This window comes from Mauremys reevesii, unplaced genomic scaffold, assembly GCF_016161935.1.
Source record: "Mauremys reevesii isolate NIE-2019 unplaced genomic scaffold, ASM1616193v1 Contig43, whole genome shotgun sequence".
NCBI classification, from domain to species: domain Eukaryota; kingdom Metazoa; phylum Chordata; order Testudines; family Geoemydidae; genus Mauremys; species Mauremys reevesii.
In genome coordinates, this window is record NW_024100855.1 from 253087 (window position 1) to 263269 (window position 10183).

Sequence of the window (10183 nt, forward strand, 5' to 3'; positions counted from 1 at the left end):
TGACTGGTTATGTCTGTTTATACAGTCGTTACAGACACACCTGAATTGGCAGGAATGAATTTGCTTCCCCTTATGCAGATAGTTCACAAGAAGTCGTTAAGGTTCAATTTGAGAGCCTGGAATTTTGCATGGGGGGCAGTTCCCTCTCTCTGCCCTTGGGGGAGCCCCATGAAGTCCCTGCACCCCTGGCAGCACGGAGACTGGGAGAGCAGCAGACACAGATTCCCAGCTGCGCCCTGTGACAGCAGCAGAGCTGCCAGCTGAGCAGATCTGAAGGGAGCGACTCCAACAGCAGCCAGCACCAGCTGCTTCAGCAGGAGGGGCAGGACACCCCTGTACTGGGCAGTGATGGAATAACCTGCCCCAGGGACAGATTCCTCCCTCACCCCCATTGCTTAGAAGCTGAGCTTGTACCTTGCCTAGGAGGGCTTGGAGCCCTTCCCACTCCAGGATAGTTTGTAATATTGATGTTTATAACTCTGGATGGTCCCATTATCCCTATAAACGCCTAGAGCTTGGCAGGAGTCAGAAAGGAAGACTGACCAAGGAGATCTTGTGGCAGCGAGTTCCACAGGCCAGCTGTGCCTTGTGGGGAAAACATTCCCTTTGATCAGATTTGAATTTGCCGCCTTTTCCTGGCAGAGGGGGAAATGGTTCAGACCCTGGGGCAGTTACTTGAACATTTGGGACCGTCAGGGGTATTCTGCCATTTCCCTCTCCCAATTGCCCCCCCCCACTGCCTCCTCCGCCCGCTTGCCTCCTCAGCCACCCCTCCCCCACCACCAGCTCACTTGCCTGGCCTTTTACCTTCTGCCGCTGCCCCCGCCTCCTGCCACTGGCTCACCCTCACTCTCCAGAGTCCAGACTGACACTGGCCTCTTCACCACCCCACCCACCCGCCAGCCAGCTGTTGGCTTGCCTACTCACTGCATGCGGGCCGCACAGTGAGCCCACCTCCTCCCCTCCCCACCCCCACGGGCCACACAGTGAGCCATGCGGGCCGCATGTTGTGCAGGCCTGATCTAGGGTGTAGCCCTAAGGGTGTGTCTGCATTGCAGCGTAAGCCCAGGGTTAGTAAAACTTGAGTGAGCAGATCCTGGGTTTGTTACCCTGGGACTTGAGCGTCTACACTTATTTGTGAACCCCTCGAGTCTGAACCCTGGGCTTACAGTGCAGTGTGGACATACTAGAACCTGATCGCAAACCCCCTGTTTCTGTTAAGGTTAGTGACTGTACAGGGAGACTTTGGCAAACCAGTACAGTGCCTGAAACCACTATGGCTTATTGTTAAAGACAGCCTAGTCAGCAAGCTGTTAAAAGCAAGTCTCAGCTTGACCAAGGCAGGAGGGGAGGGGGTTTTGGGTGCCACCAAAACGGCAGCTTGACCCTGCGTCCTTCCTGATAAGAATTGTGTTGAAGTTGCTGATACACGTGTTTTAAAAGAGTAGGTGGATCTTACCTTTCCGTCCCAAAACAGGGGGGGCCCCCATGACCCCTCCCCTCCAGCCCCTTTGCACCCCGACTCGGGCCCTCACTTTGCAAACAGACATCGGACTCCTCTTCCCAGCCCTGCTCCCGCACCCGGCCCCATCCCATCCCGCTTAGAATCATAGAATCTCAGGGTTGGAAGGGACCTCAGGAGGTCATCTAGTCCCACCCCCTGCTCAAAGCAGGACCAAACCCAACTAAACCATCCCAGCCAGGGCTTTGTCAAGCCGGGCCTTAAAAACCTCTAAGGAAGGAGATTCCACCACCTCCCTAGGTAACCCATTCCAGTGCTTCACCACCCTCCTAGTGAAAAAGTTTTTCCTAATATCCAACCTAAACCTCCCCCACTGCGACTTGAGACCATTACTCCTTGTTCTGTCATCTGCCACCACTGAGAACAGTCTAGATCCATCCTCTTTGGAACCCCCTTTCAGGTAGTTGAAAGCAGCTATCAAATCCCCCCCTCAATCTTCTCTTCTGCAGGCTAAACAATCTCAGTTCCCTCAGCCTCTCCTCATAAGTCATGTGCTCCAGCCCCCTAATCATTTTTTGTTGCCCTCCGCTGGACTCTTTCCAATTTTTCCACATCCTTCTTGTAGTGTGGGGCCCAAAACTGGACACAGTACTCCAAATGAGGCCTCACCAGTGCTGAGTAGAGGAGAATGATCACATCCGATGATCTGCTGGAAATGCTCCTACTTATACAACCCAAAATGCCATTAGCCTTCTTGGCAACAAGGGCACACTGTTGACTCATAGTCAGCTTTTTGTCCACCGTAACCCTTAGGTCCTTTTCTGCAGAACTGCTGCCCAGCCATTCAGTCCCTAGTCTGTAGCAGTGCATGGGATTCTTCCATCCTAAGTGCAGGACTCTGCACTTGTCCTTGTTGAACCTCATCATATTTCTTTTGGCCCAATCCTCTAATTTGTCAAGGTCCCTCTGTATCCTATCCCTACCCTCCAGCGTATCAACCACTCCTCCCAGTTTAGTGTCATCTGCAAACTTGCTGAGGGTGCAGTCCACACCATCCTCCAGATCGTTAATGAAGATATTAAACAAAACCGGCCCCAGCACCGACTCTTGGGGCACTCCGCTTGATACCGGCTGCCAACTAGACATGGAACCATTGATCCACTACCCGTTGAGTCCGACCATCTAGCCAGTTTTCTATTCACCTTACCGTCCATTCATCCAGCCCAGACTTCTTTAACTTGCTGGCAAGAATACTGTGGGAGACTGTATCAAAAGCTTTGCTAAAGTCCAGAAATAGCACATCCACTGCTTTCCCCTCATCCACAGAGCCAGTTATCTCATCATAGAAGGCAATTAGGTTAGTCAGGCATGACTTGCCCTTGGTGAATCCATGCTGACTGTTCCTGATCACTTTCCCCTCCTTTAAGTGGTTCAGAATTGATTCCTTGAGGACCTGTTCCATGATTTTTCCAGGGACTGAGGTGAGACTGACTGGCCTGTAGTTCCCTGAATCTTCCTTCTTCCCTTTTTTAAAGATAGGCACTACATTAGCTTTTTTCCAGTCGTCCGGGACCTCCCCCGATCACCATGATTTTTCAAAGATGGCCAATGGCTCTGCAATCTCATCGGCCAACTCCTTTAGCACCCTCGGATGCAGCGCATCCGGCCCCATGGACTTGTGCTCGTCCAGCTTTTCTAAATAGTCCCGAACTACTTCTTTCTCCACAGAGAGCTGGTCACCTCCTCCCCATACCGTGCTGCAGAGTGCAGCTGTCTGGGAGGGGAGCTGACCTTGTCTGTGAAGACAGAGGCAAAAAAAAGCATTGAGTACACTAGCTTTCTCCACATCCTCTGTCACTAGGTTCCCTCCCTCATTCAGCAAGGGGCCCACACTTTCCTTGACTTTCTTCTTGTTGCTAACATACCTGAAGAAACCCTTCTTGTTACTCCTAACATCTCCGGCTCGCTGCAACTCCAAGTGTGATTTGGCCTTCCTGATTTCACTCCTGCATGCCTGAGCAATACTTTTATACTCCTCCCTGGTTATTTGTCCAATCTTCCACTTCTTGTAAGCTGTTTTTTTGTGTTTAAGACGAGCAAGGATTTCACTGTTAAGCCAAGCTGGTCGCCTGCCATATTTACTTTTCTTCCTACACATCGGGATGGTTTGTTCCTGCAACCTCAATAAGGATTCTTTAAAATACAACCAGCTTTCCTCAACTCCTTTCCCCGTCATGTTATTCTCCCAGGGGACCTTGCCCATCAGTTCCCTGAGGGAGTCGAAGTCTGCTTTTCTGAAGTCCAGGGTCTCTGTTCTACTGCTCTCCTTTCTTCCTTGTGTCAGGATCCTGAACTCGACCATCTCATGGTCACTGCCTCCCAGGTTCCCATCCACTATTGCTTCCTCTACTATTTCTTCCCTGTTTGTGAGCAGCAGGTCAAGAAGAGCTTTTCCCCTAGTTGGTTCCTCCAGCACTTGCACCAGGAAATTGTCCCCTACACTTTCCAGAAACTTCCTGGATTGTCTGTGCACTGCTGTATTGCTCTCCCAGCAGATATCGGGGTGATTAAAGTCACCCATGAGAACCAGGGCCTGTGATCTAGCAACTTCTGTTAGTTGCTGGAAGAAAGCCTTGTCCACCTCATCCCCCTGGTCTGGTGGTCTGTAGCAGACTCCCACCACGACATTATCCTTGTTGTTCATACTTCTAAATTTAATCCAGAGACTCTCAGGTTTTTCTGCAGTTTCATACCGGAGCTCTGAGCAGTCATACTGCTCACTTACATACAACGCAACTCCCCCACCTTTTCTACCCTGCCTATCCTTCCTGAACAGTTTATATCCATCCATGGCAGTACTCCAATCATGTGAGTCATCCCACCAAGTCTCTGTTATTCCAATTACATCATAATGCCTTGACTGTGCCAGGACTTCTAGTTCTCCCTGCTTGTTCCCCAGGCTTCTTGCATTTGTGTATAGGCACTTAAGATAACTCGCTGATTGTCCCGCTTTCTCGGTCTGAGACAGGAGTCCTCCCCTCTTGCAGTCTCCTGCTTGTGCTTCCTCCCGGAATCCCACTTCCCCCACTTACCTCAGGGCTTTGGTCTCCTTCCCCCAGTGAACCTAGTTTAAAGCCCTCCTCACTAGGTTAGCCAGCCTGCTTGCAAAGATGCTCTTCCCTCTCTTCGTGAGGTGGAGCCCGTCTCTGCCTAGCACTCCTTCTTCTTGGAAGACCATCCCATGGTCAACGAATCCAAACCCTTCTCTCCGACACCATCTGCGTGGCCATTCGTTGATTTCCACGATTCGACGGTCTCTACCCTGGCCTTTTCCTGCCACAGGGAGGATAGATGAGAACACCACTTGCGCCTCAAAGTCCTTTATCCTTCTTCCCAGAGCCACGTAGTCTGCAGTGATACGCTCAAGGTCATTCTTGGCAGTATCATTGGTGCCCACGTGGAGAAGCAGGAAGGGGTAGCGATCCGAGGGCTTGATGAGTCTCGGCAGTCTCTCTGTCACATCATGAATCCTAGCCCCTGGCAAGCAGCACACCTCTCGGTTTTCCCGGTCAGGGCGGAAGATAGATGACTCAGTCCCCCTGAGGAGAGAGTCCCCGACCACCACCCTCCTCCTCCTCCTCTTGGGAGTGGTGGTCGTAGAACCCCCATCCCTAGGATGGTGCATCTCTCCTTAGCCCGGATCCACCCTGCCTGCTGCAAACCAGACCCCTTCTGCTGTCTGCCTTCCCCATGGAATGAGCCGCCTCCGTCCTTCCCCCGGCAAGCCTGGATCTCCCCTCCTGCCTCACCCCTCAAATCCAGGGGCCTCCCTCCCCCCATTCCCAGATCCACCCACCCCAGCGCTGCTGTTCCCAAAACAAGGGAGCCTCCTTCCCGCCATGCTGAGAGCCCCCCAGCCATCCCCAGCCCATCTGAGCAGAGCAGGGGGAGGCTGCTAGCTGCGTGGGCTGGTTATGGCTGCGGCTCTCCCTGCACGAGGCCCCATAGGAAGGGACGTGATTCAGCAAACCCACAATCGCCCATCTGCTCTGTGCGGCCCCCTGGCTCCCATCCGCCCACAGATGGCCCGGCCCTGCCTTCACTCGGGAACCCCCCCTCCCGTCCCTTTCCCCTGGGATTGAGGTTGTGGCCCAGCACAGGTACATCCAGGCAGCTGGATGGAGACAAGCAGGCCCCTGGCTAATGGGAATCACCCTGCGACCTTGTGACAGCCCCTCCCTCCTCGCTGCCCCCAGCAAAACAGACACACACATCGCCCTGCACCCCACCCGGGGTCCCACACTTCCCAGCCTGTGCAGGCCAAGCTCCCTGCACACACCATGGGCTACCTGCATCCATCTATCCCACCTCACCCTCCCATCTTCCTTTATTGTAGGGACTCCAAGCAACTCCCCCCACTATGCCAGGGCTCTGTGCCCCCAGATTCCTCCCTCCCCAGATACAAGGATCCCCCTTTCTGCCCCCATGCCAGGGCCTCTGTGCTCCCCCTCCCCACATACAAGTACCCCACAAATGTCCCAGAAGCTGGGAATGAACAACAGGGGATGATGATCACCTGTCTGTTCATTCCCTCTGGGGCGCCTGGCATTGGCCACTGTTGGAAGACAGAATATTGGGCTAGATGGACCTTTGGTCTGACCCAGCAGGGCCGTTCTTATCCCGCCCCCCCAGGGCTCTGTGCTCCCCCTCTCCCCCCACACACTCATTTCTTTACCTCTGGGCGATCAATCACCCAAGGTGCCAACCTGCCAAGCTCCCCGGGGACAGGCCAGAGTTGAGCTGGGGGGTGATGCTGGAAGGTGCTGCCAGCACCCGGCTCTTTGCTCCCCAGCCCAACCCCGCCCTCCTGCAGCCGATCAGCTGCAGCTCCCCAGAGTCAGCCTGACCCAGAGAAACGCCCCCGAGCCGAGCGCTGCCCCCTGCTTGGCTGGGCCAATTCACCGCCCTGAACGCGCCTCTTCTCCTCCCTCGATCCGCTCCCCCAGGGTCCAACCCCCAGTCCCTTCCCGGGTGTTTCCCCCGCACCCCTGGGGGCTTGAAGGGGGTTTTCCCTCGTCTGCCTCCCCCTCCCCCAAACTTCCCCCGGACACAAGCCACCGCCCACCACTTACCCTGAGCCCAAGCAGCTGCAGCGAATTAAATGCATCGCACCTGCTCCGTGCAGTGAGATCATCTGTAGGACCCAGTGACTCAGGCACTGCAGCAGTTCAGCCCCTCCTGCCTTTTATCTCCTGAGCCCGCCCACTCCTTCTCCCATTGGCTGTTCGGGATGCCGATCGGAGCGGTAATGGCAGAAGGGGGCTGCAGAGGAGGAGAAGGGGGAGCTGGATGGACAGAGCTGGTGATTAGCTCTGTATGATCTTGCTGGTCTCCGCTAGCCCTGCTGGGAAGCTGCTAAGCTCTGGAATAAATTGCCTAGGGAGGTTTCATTTTCCCCGGGGACTTTATCAGCGTTACCACAAGAAAAAACAGGTGAAAATCAGGGCAAAACACTATTAATTTTTCTGGGTGAATATCGGGGTTTGTTTTGGTGGACGGAAAAATGGGGCAGGGGGGCATATTCCATAGATTGAGGCTTTGAATTCCGTTCACCAGTGCGGTTTGCTGCAGGACTGAAAGGGATCTCCACACACACGGTCACATCGCTGTGATCCCCAAATAAAACTTTTCATTTGAACAAACAGTTACTGCTGTGGACTTAGAACCATTAGCCTCTAACTATTTACATTTAATAATTGGGCCGCACCAATTGTAGCGCCTACACTCAACTTCATCCTTTTCTCCTCTTTTTGTGGTTTTAAAACTTTTGAATACGCGTGTTCTGAACCGTATTCTGAGACAGACTTTCGTTTCCTTCCCACTTTAGGGTGTCGGATCTCGAAACCGTTATCTGCTAACAGCTGGAAATGTGTCCGTGGTGGGCGGGAGATTCAGCAGTACGTTCAGAGCTTGCATTCATGCCGGTTTGTTAATATACGATCATAATGCAGAGATTGCACACAGTGTATTGTATTTTCCTCATAAAACAAGTTATTTTTTACATAGATGAATGATACAAAAGAGGGTGAAAATTGAAAAAAAAGAAAAATATTTTTTGTAAAACCCAGAAATTTTTCAGTAAAAATCAGTTTAAACTGAACACGAAGGGGTTTAAGTGTGACTCTGAACATTGGGTTTCTATCCCTGTTTCAGCCCCCTCCCTGCTGCGTGACCTTGGGCCCGTCTCTTCCCCTCCCCCATCTTGTCTATTTGGATAATAAACTCCCCTGGGCAGGGACTGTGCTGTGTCTTTTGCTCTTTGCACAACAAAATAGTGTGTAGCATCCACACAGGCACAGGGGAGTTCCCAGTCACCGTGTTTACTGACTGCACACCCACGTGCCAGGCTCAGCTACACACGGTGCTGCTCCGGCTGCATCTGGCTCAGGACACAGTGAGCACCACTAACTGAGTCACTCCAAGCCCTGGCTTCTTAGGTCACAGAAAAACCCACCCTCAAAAGGTAACAAAAGTTTCTCCCCATCTCAGTGTTTTTATACCAGCCCTGCACTGAGATCACCCTTCCCCCAGCCCCTTCCTGCTGGCAGAGTCTGAGAGCAGCTGGTTTACAGCTTCCTGTCCCAGAGCAGCTGTAGGTACCTCAACCATTATTTAAATCATTCCCTCCCCACAGGTCACTGAGAGCCACAGGACAACAAACACCAGATCCGGCTGGCGTGTGTCAGTGTCGCTCCATTGGAGTCAATGGGGCCAGATCTCCAAATGGGTGGCCACTCCTCCGTCCCAGACACCCAGCTGGTCTGAAGGAGAACTTAACCAGTTGTATCCTCCTTCCTGATTAGATTACTGGCTGGGATCAAGTGACTGCCGTGGCTCTAGGCTGAGTTACATGTAATTCTATTGCGGGACAGTCCAGGGGTCACCCAGAGAAGAGAAGCAGAACGACAGGGTCCCCTAGTCACTGTGAAACAGAAATAAGAAGATGCAAATGCCCCAAGCCCCATGGCTTTAAACCATTGGTTTGCAACCTTTCTTCATTTGCAGAGCCCTACAGCATTTCGAATGGAGGTGCGGACCCCTTTGTAAATTGTAGACATGGTCTGCGGATCCCCGGGGTCCACGGAGCACAGGTTGAAAACCACTGTTTGTGGTAACAACAACCCTTTGTGGAGCCCTTAGACATCATCTACAAACCCCCAGGGTCCGCAGAGCAGAGGTTGAAAACCACTGGCTTAGACAGTTAGAATGAAAGTCCAGCAACAATCTCCTCTCGTTGTTCTCTGGTTCTCTCCCTGACTGTTGTCTTACACTTAGATTGTAAACTCTTTGGGGCAGCTCTTTGTTATATGTTTGAATATTATTTATTTCTATTACAAATGACACTCAGCTTCTTTGGGAAATTGTGCAATGGTTTCATCCCAATTTGGGACAGAATTTTTGTTTTTAAATATCAAAAAATGTTGTGGGACGGGAAAACAGGCTGCCCTGTACAAGGCACTTCCCAAACATGGAAGGCACACTCTGTCCTGAGACTGTGAGCGATTCACAGCAGGGAATCTATGTTAAGGGGAAGGGAAGCTAAACGTGTAATTTATCTACACATCAATAGACCAGATCAAAAACTTGCCAACAAAACATTTTTTTAAAACAGAAAATGCCTTTTTTACAAAAAAATGTTTAGCCCCCTTCCCCCTCCCCAATATCTTCATTTTGGTTGAATTTCATTTCTTTTTCTTTGTTTGGACAAAAGATTTTGAAGTGAAAAATTCTAAAGAACCCTCCCCCGCCCCCCTACTTTCTGTATCTCTTTAAAAAAAAATATTTTTCCCATACCCCTCTTTTGGCGTGGGAAAAAGATTTTTTAGAAGTGAGAGGAAGTAGGGTTGGTTGGTTGATTATTCGTCCCACCAAAACAAAAGGTTTATTTACTTGTCTATTTTAAACACCAGAGTAACCCAAATGGGAGGCCCGGCTTAAGCAGGAATTATTTGGTGGCAGGTCTCTGGCATGTGTCGTACAGGAGGTCAGATGAGATGACCACCGCCGTCCCTTCTGGCCTTGGAATCTACGACTCGTGTTCAGTTTTCTGTTTGTGTTTTTTTGTTTGCTTTTTGCTTTAGTTTCTGCTCCAAGTTAAGGACCCTCAGGTTTCCCTCAACCACTGTGCCAGCTCCCCTGTGACCCTTAGGGCGGATTTTCAGAGCAGCTCAGCTCACTGGATATGGCGTCGGTGAGCTGGACACCAGACTGGTGCCTTTCTGGAAGACAGATGTTAGCCAAACACAAGTTCTTGGGCTCAATATAGGGGTAAGCGGGAGAAGTTCTCTGGCCCTCAGGGGCGGCTCTAGGAATTTGGCCGCCCCAAGCAGTCATGCCTGCGGGAGGTGCTGGTCCCGTGGCTCGGGTAGACCTCCCGCAGGCATGACTGTGGAGCGTCCGCTGGTCCCGCGGCTCCAGTGGACCTCCCGCAGCTGCGGAGGGTTCGCTGGTCCCACGACTCCGGTGGAGCATCCGCAGGCATGCCTGCGGGAGGTCCACCGGAGCCGCCTGCCGCCCTGCCGGCAAAATGCCGCCCCATGCGCGCGCTTGGCACGCTGGGGTCTAGAGCCGGCCCTGCTGGCCTGTGCTAGGCATAAGGCCCGACTAGATGATTTAATGGTCCCTTCTGGCCTTAATCTACATGAATCCATTGAAAACCTG

General features: G+C 52.2%; 1 protein-coding gene across 1 annotated transcript in view; it reads right to left on the bottom strand.

The window, feature by feature from the left end:
• The window catches only part of LOC120394237 (C-type lectin domain family 2 member D-like), an 86303-nt gene that overhangs the window by 55399 nt on the left and 20721 nt on the right, over positions 1–10183 (bottom strand). The gene's annotated exons all lie outside the window — the stretch shown is intronic.